The sequence below is a fragment of the Urtica dioica genome, chromosome 6 (assembly GCF_054948205.1).
Source record: "Urtica dioica subsp. dioica isolate 48M chromosome 6, U.dioica_male_clone48M_v1_H2, whole genome shotgun sequence".
NCBI lineage: Eukaryota > Viridiplantae > Streptophyta > Magnoliopsida > Rosales > Urticaceae > Urtica > Urtica dioica.
In genome coordinates, this window is record NC_142761.1 from 22,333,036 (window position 1) to 22,349,452 (window position 16,417).

General features: G+C 48.5%; 1 long non-coding RNA gene across 1 annotated transcript; it reads left to right on the plus strand.

Moving 5' to 3' along the window:
• Nucleotides 1-193: 193 nt before the first annotated feature.
• LOC149393502 (uncharacterized) lies at nt 194-772 on the plus strand. Its single transcript, XR_016299947.1, has 4 exons — nt 194-222; nt 323-374; nt 443-541; nt 624-772. It is a non-coding gene; the product is annotated as an uncharacterized LOC149393502 (long non-coding RNA).
• The last annotated feature ends 15,645 nt before the right edge of the window (nt 773-16,417 follow it).

A 16,417-nucleotide genomic window follows, 5' to 3' on the forward strand; every position in this document is an offset into this window, starting at 1 on the left:
TTCCCTGGTCAATTGTTACTCACGCCTTATAATTACGAGTAAGTAATTACACTAGAAATATCTTTTTATTTAACCGGGTTAAATTTATGTTAACTTACATTATTTTTTTTATAGTTTTCATTGGGTTCTTCTGGTGGTAGATGTTAGCAAGCGCACGGCATACTTTCTTGATCCCATGAATTCTAAAAGAGGTCCGCCTCATTTGAATTCGATAGTGGACTTGTGAGTATATTAAAACATAAATATATATATATATATATATATATATATTTAAAATTAATAGTTATGATTATTTTGTTATAACTTTTATATACATGTGTAGAGCATTCGATAGCTTTGTCGGTAACAAGAAGTTTTCATGGAAAATTCCAAAGGTATATATATGCACAATTAAACTAGTATATCCATTATTATATATTTCAATCTAACATATTTTTTACAGGTACCGAAACAACCTTCGACAATTGAATGTGGCTATTTTGTTTCAATGATGATGAAAAACATTGTTGAAACTCGAGATTTTCATAAATGTTTGCAAGAGGTATGTACACATTTAAATACACATATTCAATACGTATATATATTGTTTCACTCACAAACAACTCGTTTTTATATATTATTAGTTTGAAAAGTTGAAGAGTTATACGGATGAGGCAATAGATGCGTATCGAGAAGAATGGTACAAAATGGTGTTAAACTTTATGGACACGGAAGTCAAATCGTCAAATGTGAATGTAAAGTGAGTGTGTTTTCGGTGCATGAACATTCGTTTACATGGATTGATATGTTTCGGTTTAAATATACGGTACAAAGTACGAATAATAGAATTTGATTTTGAAATTATTGAATGGATTATTAAAAATTCGTATTGGTATGTTTAGGTTCGGATTTTGGAATATATATTGAAATTGTGTGCATGAATTTTTTGTAATATTCAAATTTTTATGTATTTAAAAAAAAATTCGAAAAGAATAGACAGCGTTTGTATATAAGCGCTGTAAAAACTTCTTACCTGCCATAAAGACACGTGGATGCCACGTTGGAAAAGAATAGACAGCGCTTATATACAAACGCTGTGAAAAACAGTAGACAGCGCTTATATACAAACGCCGTGAAAACTTTTTCGCTCAAATTCTTACGTGGCTCCTACGTGGCACCACTTTAGACAGCGTTTATTTTAGGCGCCGTGGAATACTTTTAACATCATGCGATACAACAGCGTGCAAAAAACGCCTTCAATCATATTTCACAGCGTTTAAAAAACGCTGTTAATCAATGTTTTTGTAGTACATGTAATTAAAAACTAATATGAGCTAAGAAGTTCACTAACCTTTCTTGAAGCTTGATCTTTGAGAAGCTCTTAGAAAGTTGCAACGCTCGTCTCCCCTCGCTGCACGTCTCTCTTTCTTTCCTCGGCACCGCGAGCAACCACGAAAGTTTCTATCACTAAATCACTCAAAATAAAGGAATTAGTGAGTGGGCACTTTTAAACACTACGACTTAAGAACGAGTCTTGAAGTCGCAGAGCTAAACACTAGGTCGAGTGAGGACCTAGGTACCGAAACAAGAAAAATCGAAAATAAACTAGAGAGAGAGAGAGCAGTTTCGGCCAAAGTTCTAGAGAGAGAGTCTCTCAAATCTCTTAAACTTGGATGAATGAAATGTGAGGAAATGAGGCTCCTATTTATAGGAGAGGCTTTACCTTCAATAAGGTAGTTTCCTCTTCTATAGAATATCACATATTCATGAGCTAATTTCCCTATTTCCTTTATTGAGTCACACGGCCAAACTAGGCTTCAATAAGCCTTGGATTTGTTTCCTATTTTGTTCCATGCCTTTGACTCTCTCTTGGTTGGCCGATTACCCTAGTGCATCTACATGCAAATTTGTTTCCTCTTTTTCTTTTGGCAAGTATCTAAATACATTTATGCACAAAATAAACACTCTTACTCTTAGGTGTTTGGGCGCCCATATTTTCTCTAGAAGGAGCTTCTAGAAGCTTCTTCATTTGTTCATAACAACATGAGAAAGGCCCATTAAGAATTTTCAATAAAATTCTTATGAAATGAAATTAATCCACAAGGCCCAATGATAAAGTCATGGCCGAGTGACATTAAGTCATCAAATGAGAGAAAGTTGAGTTCGCAGAAGAAAAGAAGAAGATGAATAGAAGGGATTTCGGGCTGAATAAGTCGGGAAGTCCCCCTCCTTCTAGCGCCAAAATGTTGTCGCACGAAAATGAACAACTATTTAAAACCTCGGGCGGTTCGATCCAAGGCCGGACCAAGTGATCGCACCCGGGCCAAGAGTGTGAACTCGATAGTCTCGAGCTAGGGTTTTCTCCGATCAACCCGCCTCTCGGGAGAGGTACGGGGTGAGGAGGAGGAGTGACCGTGCCTTGGTTGTCGGCTGCCTACGTACCCGTGCGTGGGATCAGGTCAGAACGTAGTTCAAGCGTGTGTGACGCAGTATGAGGCGTGGAGCCTTGGCGAAGAGGCGTGCTCGACGAAGGAAACGGGGCGCGAGGAGTCCTCGGCAGCGTCTCAGAACTTCGGAGATCGCGTACGCGAGAGAGAATGTGTGTTTTCTCTCTTTTGGAGACGTGGAAGACTCTAAGTCGAGAGTTCCTTGTTGTGGCGGAGATTCCGGACGCGTAGGCGATTCCTAGTCCGAAATGCCGGACGCGTAGGCGATTTCTTGTCAGAAATGGCGGACGCGTCTAGGGTGCTAGACGCGTAAGCGATTTTCAGTCGAAAACCGTTAGAGCGCTCGTGGGCTCAAGATTGATCGTTCGATCAAGAGAGGCGGCACTCGGGAGTCCCCGGAAAGCGCTTCAGAATCTCTGAGAACGAGAAATCGTGGAGAATCTGCTTCAGGCCAAGGATGGCATCCAGAGAAGCAGAGAGAAGTCTCAAGTTCCTTGAGAAAGAATGGGATGGCTTTCCCCTCAATGGGAGGGGGTATTTATAGGTGTTTGGCGGCCTTAGGAGGCTCCTTTTTCGTCCATGTGGGACTAGGAACGCGCGTTGCATTAATTGGAGGCGCACGGCGCGCGCGGCGCACAAAGAGCGGCGCACAACGCGCGGCGCGCGGGTCATCTAGCGCGGCGCGCGGGGCTTTGGACGCGGCGCAGGATGCGCGGCGCATGGAGCGCGCGCCGCGGGCGCGTCTTGGCGTGGCGCGCGGTCTGCCTGACGCGGCGCGCGGCCTGTCTGGCGCGGCGCGCAGGCTGCTGTGCTTGGTTGGCCGGCGCGGCTGCGCGCGCGGCGCACGGCCCGTTTCGTCGGGCTCTTGCGAGCCTTTGAATACCATTCTTGCCACATGAAATATGAAGGTTTCCATTTGACGAGAGTGACTTGACTTGAGGAGCGAAGCTCGACTCGAGGAGACTGACTCAAGGCTCAACCCAAGGAGCGAAGCTCAACTCGGGGAGCCGACTCAAGTCTCAACTCGAGGGGCTAGGCTCGACTCAAAGAGTCAAGAGTTTGGGCGAAGGCTTGAAGACTTGCCGCTCTTCAGGACCTCCGGCCTGACCATCGGCCCTTTGAGCGACGTGCCTTCTTGGCGTCTCGGGTTTTCCGAAAATGACCGACAACATTAGGCCCCCAAGTTCATTGCTCGGGAGGCCCCGGGCGGTGAACTTTTAGTTGTTTTCGCCGGGTGTTTGAGGAAAATATGCTTCCCAGGGCTTCAGTGTTGCGAAGCCTTTGTGATTATAAAGAATACTCTCACAATTGTAAGTGCTCCTTCTCGCTTTTCCGTCTTTGTCGACACGAGTGTGTGATCGATAGGTGGAGGAGGATCCAAGCGGATAGGAGACGTAGCTCGACGTGGGCGAGGCAAACGCGTTGGCGTCCGTCGCTCTAGCCCCGGAGCAATGGGGATATGCGTGCACAAGTAGGGCGTGCATTTATGTAGAGGCGTGCCGGCGTGTCGCGGCTTATTGATCTTTGGGCGAGGTCATGCCCAATTCTATCTTCGATGGCGTTTTGTTTGATGATATCATCAACCCGGAGTCCATGGGACTCGACGGTGACTAGCAGGGTGACGATTGTGTAATCGTGACCTATTAGGGGAAGATCATGGCTTCCGTCTCGGCCAGCTTGGAAGGCGACTGCACTTTTGCATTTTGCAAAGGCGTGCTCATTCCGAGGTCTCGAAGACGGAGGTTGATGCTGCGGGCTGATGCTTCGAGAAGACGGAGCGGCACCTGGCGGAAGGCTCTGCCGCACCGGAGGGCTTCGACTGCTCGGGGATAAACGCTAAAAGTTTGTCCACGCATCAAGCATAAGTTGGCCTCACGGGGCATCCGCCATTCCCGCCTTGGTGACGCTTCTTCGTCTGCGTTCGGAAGATCGGCCCTTATTCCCCAGGCGCGAGCGCGGGTCTCTACCTTGGCTGACCTGTTCTTCAGGTCGTTCCAGGCGTTTGTTCGAGGAGTGGGACTCGACTCGAGGAGACTGACTCAAGGCTCGATTTGAGGAGCGAAGCTCCACTCGAGGAGACTGACTCAAGGCTCGACTCGAGGAGCGAAGCTCGACTTGAGGAGACTGAATCAAGTCTCAACTCAAGGAGCGAAGCTCAACTCGGGGAGCCGACTCGAGTCTCAACTCGAGGGGCTAGGCTCGACTCGGGGAGCCGACTCAAGTCTCAACTCGAGGGGCTAGACTCGACTCAAGGAGACTGGCTGGACATTTAAGGAATATGACTCTACTCGAGGAGCGATGCTCGACTCGAGGTGTATGACTCAATTCGAGGAGCAAGACTCAACTCGGGGAGAATGACTTGATGAGAGGGGTGATGCTCGACTCGAGGGGGATGACTCGAGGAGAGTGACTCGACTCGAGGAGCATGGCTCGACTCGAGGAGGGCGTGACTCGACTTGAGGAGGATGTCCTGACTCAAGGAGAATGGCTCAACTCAAGGAGCGAAGCTCGACTCGAGGAGGATGACTCGTCTCGAGGAGCAGAGCTCGACTCGAGGAGAATGGCTCAACTCGAGGAGCGAAGCTCGACTCGAGGAGGATGACTCGTCTCGAGGAGCAGAGCTCGACTCGAGGAGAATGGCTCAACTCGAGGAGCGAAGTTCGACTCGAGGAGAATGGTTCGATTTGAGGAGCAAGGCTCGACTCGAGGAGAGTAACTCGACTCGGGGAGCGAGGCTCGACTCAAGGGGAATGACTCGACTCGAGGAGCGAAGCTTGACTCGAGGAGAATGACTCGACTCGAGGAGCGAAGTTCGACTCGAGGAGAATGGTGCGATTTGAGGAGCAAGGCTCGACTCGAGGAGAATGACTCAACTCAAGGAGCGAGGCTCGACTCAAAGGGAATTACTTGACTCGGGGAGCGAAGCTCGACTCGAGGAGAGTGACTTGACTCGAGGAGCATGACTCGACTCGAGGAGCAAGGTCTTAGCTAGTTCAGGCTGAGCGAGGTTCTTGCTCAGAGGCGGGGCTCGCGAGTTTTTGCGAGCAGCTTCAATTAACTCGCATGGAACGGGGATTCTCCCACGGTGATCGTGTTTAGTTGGCGATGGCGAAGATGGCATGAACTGCGCCTCGTACGGCGGTTCAGGTGCGTTGCGATTTAGTCATCATATGCAACACCTCGTGGCGACTCAGAGCGCGTTGCGAGACACGGTTTTGTGCGTCGTTTAGGTGTCTTAGGCTGCGCAATGTAGGCGTCTTAAGTGCGCCATGTAGGCGTCTTAGGTTGCGCCATGTAGGCGTCTTACGTGCGCCATGTAGGCGTCTTAAGTGCGCCATGTAGGCGTCTTAGGTTGCGCCATGTAGGCGTCTTACGGGCTGCGCCTTTACGCGTCTTACGTGCGCCATGTAGGCGTCTTAGGTTGCGCCATGTAGGCGTCTTAGGTTGCGCCATGTAGGCGTCTTATGTGCGCCATGTAGGCGTCTTATATTGCGCCATGTAGGCGTCTTACGGGCTGCGCCTTTACGCGTCTTACGTGCGCCATGTAGGCGTCTTAGGTTGCACCATGTAGGCGTCTTACGGGTTGCGCCTTTACGCGTCTTACGTGCGCCATGTAGGCGTCTTAAGTGCGTCGCGAGGGACGGCTTTAGCCTACATCTCGGGGATGTCTCTTGGGCGCGCCGCGGAGGCGTCTTTAGCCTGCATCTCTGGGATGTCTCTTGGGCGCGCCGCGGGGGCGTCTTTAGCCTGCATCTCGGGGATGTCTCTTGGGCGCGCCGCGGGGGTGTCTTTAGCCTGCATCTCGGGGATGTCTCTTGGGCGCGCCGCGGAGGCGTCTTTAGCCTGCATCTCGGGGATGTCTCTTGGGCGCGCCGCGGGGGCGTCTTTAGCCTGCATCTCGGGGATGTCTCTTGGGCGCGCCGCGGGGGCGTCTTTAGCCTGCATCTCGGGGATGTCTCTTGGGCGCGCCGCGGGGGCGTCTTTAGCCTGCATCTCTGGGATGTCTCTTGGGCGCGCCACGGAGGCGTCTTATGTGCACGCCTGTTCCCGTTTTGTGTTCGGGTGTTTTGTTTTGATGGAGCGTGCTTTCTTTTTGTGGAGCGTACTTTCTTGAGGATTTTGAGCGTACTTTCCATTGCCTATGGCACTAGCCCCCCGAGTTTTGGGTTTACAAGTGTAACCTTTGATGATTAAAAATCTTTGATAAAGTGGATTTTGAAAGAAAAACATCGAACTTTATTAATATTGCAAATAAATTTGAAATCCTAAAACGTTGGCTCGTAGGCCTTATTGAATGTTTAGAAAGCAAAGAAATAAAATGGGGGGATCGCTGGCTAGTGGTAGTACTCTCTTCCAGTGTTCCGCATTCCACAGGCGATAGATCGGTGTCTCGTCCATGTATGGCCTGGTAGACCGTGTGGGGTCCCTGATGAGGACGCCGTTACCTTGCACTTGGGTGTCATGCAGGTGTCTTTATGGACTTCGCGGAGGACCTTGGTCGACTCGACGCTATCTCTAAGTTTAGAGATCGTGTTAACCGTCTTTTTAGCGGTCTTTCCATCGATTCCTTGGATGTAACATATTCTGGCTTGGGATTGGTCTCCAGCCATGATGCCGATTCCATTCTTGGTAGGGAACTTCACCAGTAGGTGGTATGTTGAAGTAATGGCCCTTAGTCGGTTCAGTGTGGGTCGCCCAACGATTACGTTGTAGGGGGACTCTTGGTCGACCACTAGGAATGGGACCATGTGAACGACTTCAATGCCTCCGGGAGTTCCGAAGGTGACCGGTAGATCGATGATGCCTTCGGTCATGACTCTCTCCCCAGTGAACCCGAATAGAGGCGTTTGGGTCGGAGTTGGGCGTAGCCCCCCGAGCTTCATGCGCTCTAGGGTGGACTTGAAGATTATGTCGGCAGCACTGCCGTTGTCGATGAGAACTCTTTTCACCAAGTTATTAGCTACTTGGGCTTTGAGCACAATTGCGTCATTGTGCGGATGCACAACTCGCTTGGCCTCTTTGGTGGTGAAATGCATCGTCTCGTGAGGCACGGACGGAGGTTCTTCATACGTGAGGTTGACGTGCATAGCAGCGTCTTCTTGAGCCACGGCCCTTAGGAATTTTTTCTGTTGTCGGGCCGAATCTCCATCTTGTGGACCTCCCAATACGGTGGTCACAACGTGGAGTTGTGGATTGGCATTGGCAGTAGCCGTGGTTCGGTCGGCAGAAGCGGCTGTTCCTCCTCCCCTGCCAGACTGTGGTCTGTTCGAGGTGGGGCCCGCAGCGCTAATCATGCGTAACACGAACTCTTTTAGCTCACCCCGTTGGATCAATGCCTCGATCAGCCTTTTAAGACTATAGCATTCAGAGGTCAAGTGACCGTATTCCAGATGGAACTCGCAATATTTAGATCTATCGCGAGTCGCGGGATCTTTGTTCATTGGAGCCGGGGGAGTGAACTTGTCACGCGCTAAAGCTAGGATTTGCTCCGGCGTTGTGTTCAACGGTGTGAACGACGAGTAGCCCTTAAAGTCTTCCGCAAGTCGCGGCTTCTGGGGCATCGGAGGTCGTCTATTAAAAGTCTGACCTCCTCTGTTTCGCCTTTTACGGGAGTTTCCTTGCTCATTGCCAGGCTCGTCTCGGTGGTGAGGGCTTTGATCATTGCCCTTGCGACCATCGAGGTAATCTTCGACTCCCATGAAGGTCTTGGCTCGAGTCGTTAACTCGGCCATGGTAGAAGGGACACGGCCGACGATGGACTTAAGGAAGTCACTTGTGCGCAAGCCTTCAGTGATGGCAGTGATTGCGTCTTTGTCGTCAAAGCGGTCGACCTTATTCGATTCTTCAGTGAATCGGGCGAGGTATCGTCTAAGAGACTCGCCATCCTCTTGCCTGATTGACCACAGGTACATCTTGGTCTTCTTTTGGACCATAGACGTAGCGAACCGTGCTAGGAACATGTCCTTCAGGTCTTTGAACGAGCGGATGCTTCCCGGCCTTAAGTTCTTGAACCACTCGAAGCCGGGTCCGGCGAGGGTAAGACTAAAAGCTTGGCACATAGCGCCGGGAGTGACACCCTGCATCGTCATCCAGGTTTCATAGTGCTGGATGTGGTAAGCAGGATCTGCTTTTCCATTATATGAAGCGAGGTTCGGGAGTTTGAAATTTCCCGTACATACCTCGGCCAATATCTGAGCCGTGAAAGGCGAGGACTTCTCCTCAACGACCCCATAGGCACTTCCGCCTATTCCGTGTTCTCGGAGATCTCGTACTTCATTTCGAAGATTGTGGATCATTGTGATCACATCGAGACCGGTAGTCGGAGTAACTCCCTGTTCGGGAGGAGTCACCTGTCGTCTTTCATTTGACCCTTGACCCGTTCGGCGGTTCACGTTAGTTGGGGCTGCTGCGGGGATGTTTGGCCGAGAGCTTAGTCGCTCCCTTAGGTCATCGCCACGCTCGATGCGTTGGGCGGTGAGGTGATCCCTAAGATCTGGGCTGGTCGTTCGGAGGCGCAAGCTTCGTCTGCGACGGCGCGCTCTCCGCGTGCCCTGACTCTCCTCAACGTTCTCCCTTCGACCTAGTCGGTCGAGGGCCGAGCGTCGGGAGTTTCCCTCTTGAGAAGCAGCCGGCGCGTCGCCTTTCCGGGGTAGGGGATTCGAAGGACCGGCTTCAAACATGGCGGGGAGTCCTCCGTCCTTCGTGAGAGAAGTCTCGATATCCTCCGGATCGCAAGTACCCTCATAGTCAGGGTCACGGTCGTGGCTTTCCTCGTTGAGGTTCTCAGGATCCCCGTTGGGGGTCATTGCGTTATGCGCGGGTTGCTTCGCAGCCAGTCGGCTGTGGTACCTCGCGTTCTTTGCCTTTAGTTGGCAGACGTTCTCCTCCAACTCCATGATGCGGTGGTCCCTGCTATCTGGAGATGGAGATGGTGAGCGGGTCGAGCTCTCTTCATGGAGCGACTCTTCGTCACCATGCGCTCGGGAGCGCAAGAAGTATTTCTTGGTCCCAGTGACGTTTTCGGGGTTGTTCACGCCCTCAGAACGTACGGGTGGTTGAGTACTCATCTTTTCTCAAGTTCGAGAAAGTTGAGTTTGTAGAAGAAAAGAAGAAGATGAACAGAAGGGATTTCGGGCTGAACAGGTCGGGAAGTGCCCTCCTTCTAGCGCCAAAATGTTGTCGCACGAAAATGAACAACTATTTAAAACCTCGGGCGGTTCGATCCAAGGCCGGACCAAGTGATCGCACCCGGGCCAAGAGTGTGAACTCGATAGTCTCGAGCTAGGGTTTTCTCCGATCAACCCGCCTCTCGGGAGAGGTAGGGGGTGAGGAGGAGGAGTGACCGTGCCTTGGTTGTCGGCTGCCTACGTAGCCGTGCGTGGGATCAGGTCAGAACGTAGTTCAAGCGTGTGTGACGCAGTATGAGGCGTGGAGCCTTGGCGAAGAGGCGTGCTCGACGAAGGAAACGGGGCGCGAGGAGTCCTCGGCAGCGTCTCAGAACTTCGGAGATCGCGTACGCGAGAGAGAATGTGTGTTTTCTCTCTTTTGGAGACGTGGAAGACTCTAAGTCGAGAGTTCCTTGTTGTGGCGGAGATTCCGGACGCGTAGGCGATTCCTAGTCGGAAATGCCGGACGCGTAGGCGATTTCTTGTCAGAAATGGCGGACGCGTCTAGGGTGCTAGACGCGTAAGCGATTTTCAGTCGAAAACCGTTAGAGCGCTCGTGGGCTCGAGATTGATCGTTCGATCAAGAGAGGCGGCACTCGGGAGTCCCCGGAAAGCGCTTCAGAATCTCTGAGAACGAGAAATCGTGGAGAATCTGCTGCAGGCCAAGGATGGCATCCAGAGAAGCAGACAGAAGTCTCAAGTTCCTTGAGAAAGAATGGGATGGCTTTCCCCTCAATGGGAGGGGGTATTTGTAGGTGTTTGGGGGCCTTAGGAGGCTCCTTTTTCGTCCATGTGGGACTAGGAACGCGCGTGGCATTAATTGGAGGCGCACGGCGCGCGCGGCGCACAAAGAGCGGCGCACAACGCGCGGCGCGCGGCGCGCGGCGCAGGGGGCGCGGCGCGCGGGTCATCTAGCGCGGCGCGCGGGTCTTTGGACGCGGCGCAGGATGCGCGGCGCATGGAGCGCACGGAGCGGGCGCGTCTTGGCGCGGCGCGCGGTCTGCCTGACGCGGCGCGCGGCCTGTCTGGCGCGGCGCGCAGGCTGCTGTGCTTGGTTGGCCGGCGCGGCTGCGCGCGCGGCGCACGGCCCGTTTCGTCGGGCTCTTGCGAGCCTTTGAATACCATTCTTGCCACAAGAAATATGAAGGTTTCCATTTGACGAGAGTGACTTGACTCGAGGAGCGAAGCTCGACTCGAGGAGACTGACTCAAGGCTCAACCCAAGGAGCGAACCTCAACTCGGGGAGCCGACTCAAGTCTCAACTCGAGGGGCTAGGCTCGACTCAAAGAGTCAAGAGTTTGGGCGAAGGCTTGAAGACTTGCCGCTCTTCAGGACCTCCGGCCTGACCATCGGCCCTTTGAGCGACGTGCCTTCTTGGCGTCTCGGGTTTTCCGAAAACGACCGACAACAATAACCTTTTGACTATTTTCGTTCTCGTTTTGACTTAGCTTCCAGTTTAACTATTCCTATCGATGTGATTCGTGACAGTGACCTCATGGACCCAAATGAACAAAGCTTTAGCTAAACACTTGGACTCAAAAGTTCACAAAACTTTTCCATGTTTATCTCAATGCCAACTGACTCCACTAAAGAGCTGACACTGAAAATCTCTCGGTTCAAATGAATTTATTTTCTACTCAAGAATTCACCTAATTATAATGAGCGGATCCACTGAATATTATATATGTTTACCCTTCATGAATGTCATCAGCTAGTCGGGATTTACTAAATTACCATTTTACCCTTCTAGCTGTTATTTCCTCAACTCCTTTGTCGCTTGTGAATAAGTTAGAAGCAATGTATTGACGAGGAGCTAACAAGTCACCTTGTTTCATCCAAAAGAGTCAGGACTCAATTTGGACACTGGCCAGTTCATTTATTCACACTCCAAGGAACAAAGCATGAGGTGACATACATTGCATTTCAGCAATCTTGTACATGAATTCCATATCTATGAGAACTTCACAAAGTTACTCATGACATACTCACAACTTAGTACTTCACCAATAGGCTCTGTTCGGAATCACATAGTGAGTCCGAACTCTGACTTTCTCAAATGAGAATACTAAGGTGTGAAATGACATGTCTCATTTCAGGATTAAGGTAAGCATGATGCAATTCATACATAGTGACTTCGAGAGATAAGAGGTTAAATGGTTTGTTCTTATCTTGTCTCTAGAAGTGCACTGGTCAATTCAGTACCTTCGGAAGATACCTAGAAGAACTATAGAGTCTCCAACTCTCAAGGCCTCATAACCAGACATCATAGATTCTTCTAACAATCGTACTGAGGTCAATAGTCCTTTGACCCTAAGATTGCGAATATATCGTTTTAAGCAAACTACGAAGAGTTTGTTCATGCAAATCTACATTTGTCTCTTCGTAAGTTGTTTAGTTTGTTTATGGACTAAAGACTAAGGTTTCATCATAAAGCTTCAAACAAGGAAGATTGAATGAACGTTTCAACTTTTTATTAATGAATAAGCAATTACAAGCAAGAGTCTTCGTAAGACTATATGACATCAAATGCACATAAATAGACACTACTACTCTTCTTTTAGGCACCATTGACAACAAACTCCCACTTGACTCAAATAAGATGTGAGTAGTCCTACATGCCTAATCCCTCTCGAAGTTGGTCGAAGACCATGTTCGCTAGGGCCTTGGTGAATAGATCTGCCAGAGATCTACTTCACCTACACGTCTCCGCGTTGCGCGATCTCTCGAATCAAATGGTATTTCCTCACAATATGCTTAGAGCGCTTATGGCTTCTAGGTTCCTTTGAGTTAGCGACAGCCCCACTATTATCACAATAAAGGGTCATGGGCTCGTCGACGTTTGGAACAACTTCCAAATACTTAAGGAATTTTCTAAGCCATACAGCCTCTTTAGATGCTTCACAAGCAGCCACATATTCTGCTTCCATTGTGGAGTCAGCAATGTAAGATTGCTTAATACTCCTCCACACGACAGCTCCACCATTAAGGATGAACACAGATCCCGAAGTGGATTTCCTGGAATCCTTATCCGCTTGAAAATCGGAGTCAGTATATCCCGTCATAGTCAGGTCAGTACCTGAGTATGTAAGCATCAAGTTCCTAGTTCTTCGAAGATACTTAAGAACATGCTTAACAGCAATCCAGTGCTCGGGTCCAGGGTTCGATTGGAAACGACTAACTACGCCAACGGCGAAACAGATGTCAGGTCTAGTGCAAAGCATAGCATATATGAGGCTTCCTACGGCAGAGTCGTAAGGAATTTTCCTCATGTCTTCAATCTCTTGTGCAGTCTTGGGAGACTGGTCCTTAGAGAGTGAAACTCCATGCCTAAAGGGTGTTTGGCCCTTCTTGGAGTCTTGCATCGAGAAGCGATCCATCACCTTATCAATATAAGATGCTTGAGAGAGCGACAGGGTCCGGTTTTTCCTATCTCGAAAGATTTGGATCCCCAGAATGTACGCGGCTTTTCCTAGATCCTTCATATCGAATTGCTTTGCCAGCCAGACCTTAACCTCAGATAACTTACCCACGTCATTACCAATGAGTAGTATATCATCGACATATAGTACCAGAAACACAACTTTGCCTTCGTGTATTAACTTGTAAACACAAGGCTCATCTATTGACTGTTCAAAGCCAAAGCTTTTTACAGTTTCATCGAATCTAATATTCCATGACCTAGATGCTTGCTTTAATCCATAAATGGACTTAAGCAACTCACAAACCTTGGTCTCTTGACCTTCTTCCACGAAACCGTTTGGTTGAGCCATGTAAATGCGCTCGTCAAGATTGCCATTCAGAAAGGCTGTCTTGACATCCATTTGCCAGATCTCATAGTCGAGAGCTGCAGCTATGGATAGGAGTATGCGGATGGATTTAAGCATCGTGACTGGCGAGAAGGTTTCTTCATAGTCAATCCCTTCTTGTTGGGTATAACCCTTCGCCACAAGTCGTGCTTTGAACGTCTCGACGTTCCCATCAGGACCCCTTTTCTTCTTGTATATCCACTTACACCTTACGGGTTTAATCCCTTCAGGAAGGTCTACAAGTTTCCAGACTTTGTTGACATACATCGAGTGCATTTCAACTTTCATGGGGTCAAGCCAAAGGTTTGATTCAGAACAAGCTATCGCTTGGCTATAGGAAACAGGATCATCCATGTCAGAGACGGCTACAAGAGAGTATCCATAAGACATGTACCTGTCAGGCTTTTGAGTAGCCCTCCCACTACGTCTAAGTACTACTTAACGAGATTCTGATGAGTTAGGTTGTGTTTCAGTTGGGGTAAGAACAGTTCTTAGAGATGAGGTAGAAGCTTCCTCACCCAACTTTTCTTCAAGCAGAATTTTGCTTCTAGGTTTTGCATCCTTCATAAAGTCCTCCTCAAGGAAACGAGCATTCCTGCTAACGAAAGTCTTATCGTCCTCGGGACTATAGAAAGTAAAACCTTTGGTTTCCTTTGGATATCCCACAAACAGGCACAATTCTGACCTACTAGCCAACTTGCTAGTCTTTTGCCACACCACGTGTGCAGGGCAACCCCAAATTCGGATGCGGCCAAGATTCACTTCACGGCCAGTCCATCGTTCATAAGGAGTACCACGAACCGTTTTGAACGGAACTTGGTTCAGAATATAGGCGGCTGTTTCAAGGGCATATCCCCAAAAGGAAAGAGGGAGAATTGAGTAACTCATCATTGATCTAACCATCTTCATAAGAGTTCGGTTTCTTCTCTCTGACACTCCGTTTTGTTGAGGCATGCCAGGTGCGGTAAGCTGAGAAGCGATACCTTCTTCTTTAAGAAAGTCATCGAACTCTTCAGATATATACTCACCACCTCGATCAGATCGAAGGGTTTTGATCACTTTGCCAGTTTGCTTTTCCACGAAAGCCCTAAAGACCTTCAATACGTTAAAGGTCTCGGATTTGTGTTTGAGCAAATAGACAAACCCATATCGCGAGTAATCATCGGTGAAGGTAACGAAGTATTCGTATCCTCCACGTGCATGTTGGTTGACCGGACCACATACATCAGAATGTACTAGTTCCAGCAACTCAGTGGCTCTTCGACCCTTATCAGAGAAAGGTCGCTTAGTCATTTTTCCTTCTATGCAGGATTCACAAGTAGGTAGTGAACCTATTGCAGAGGCTTGGAGTGGACCGTCCGTCACAAGTCTCTTAATCCTATCTAGACTGATTTGACCAAGTCTTAAGTGCCATAGGTATGTTGATTTTGTTAGATTGGAGGATTCAGATAGTTTGATCCTCTTTGGCTCCCTAATTAGATCGTTATCTATTTCGGTGTCTAAAAGTGAAGGTTGAGTGGGATAGATGTAAAAAAGACCATTCTTCATACATGCATCAGTGACAAAAGAATTAGAAAAAAAAATACGAATTCCATTCTGTATAACCTTTAAACAATAATTTTGCTCTAAAAGTTAAGCAACAGATATTAGGTTTTTCCATAAGGAAGGAACATAATAAACATTATTCAAATTTAAAGTTCGATCTTCAAAAGATAGCGTCACGGATTCCACAGCCTTCGCAGACACCACGCTCCCATCACCCCATTTGAAGCAGAAGTTGCCATCCTCTAAGCTTTTGCTTTTCCTAAAACCAGTAAAGGAGCAACAAATATGGTTAGTAGCAGCGGAGTCAATAATCCACGATGATACATTATCAGCTACTAAACAAGCTTCAGTAACAAGTACAATACCTTTTACTTTGGTTTTGAGGTAGGCAGGACAGTTCCTACGCCAGTGACCAGGCTCATTGCAGTGGTGGCACTTGTCTTTAGACTTGTCTACCTTCGGAGCCTTTGGCGCCTTCTTCTTCGTTTGAACCTTAGGTTGGTTCTTCTTCTCGGCATTGCGAGGTCTCTTCTTAGATCCAGAGGTGGAGGCAGTAGCATGTACTTCTCCTTGAGCCCTCTTTTTCTTAGTGAGTGCCTCAGCGGTTTGAAGTTCCTTCATGAGCTTGGTAACAGTGTACTCTAGCTTGTTCATGGAATAATTCAATTTGAAGGTATCAAAGGTTTTGGGGAGAGTTTCCAAGATCATATCTATTTTAGTCTCACCATCAATCTCTGATCCACGGATCTCCATCTCGTTGAGATAGCTAATGATCAGCATCATATGATCTCTAACGGGAGTTCCAGTCTTCATACGATAGTTCATGAATTGTCCGACCGCTTGTTGCCTAGCTTGACGTCCTTGCCCTCCAAACATCTCATGGAGATTGTAGAGCATATCGGTGGCAGTTTCGTAATCACGATGTTGTTGTTGCAAACATTGTTCATCGATGCCAAAATATAGCATCTCGCAATCTCATCGGATCGAAGCCAGGCCGCCAGGGCGTCTTTCTCCTCTTGCGTCGAATCATCATTCGTTTGAGGACATGGGGTGGTGAGAACCCATTTGTGCTTGTCGACAGTAAGGACTATGTCGAGGTTATGTATCCAGTCAACGTAATTGTCGCCTTCGAGTTTATTCGAGGAAAGAATGGTTGAGAGAGGGTTAACAGACATATTGCCTATAAAAGTTGAAACAAGTTTATGATTAGTCTTTGGTTTAGGATTTAAGTTTTATTAAGACTTTTATAAAATCCAAAGGTGTTATAAACCAAACGATAATTTACTCCCTCAAGAGAAGGCCGCAAAAAATCTCCTTTTATAAGTAAATTATACATCATTAATGCTAAGCCAAGATGTCAATACATCTATTTTGACTAGCCACCTTTTAAATTGGTTTGTTCATTCACATCCTTTCGCAGAGCCTCAAGGGAGGATTACTAGGGATTGAGCCTAAGTGTGCAACCAACCACTTA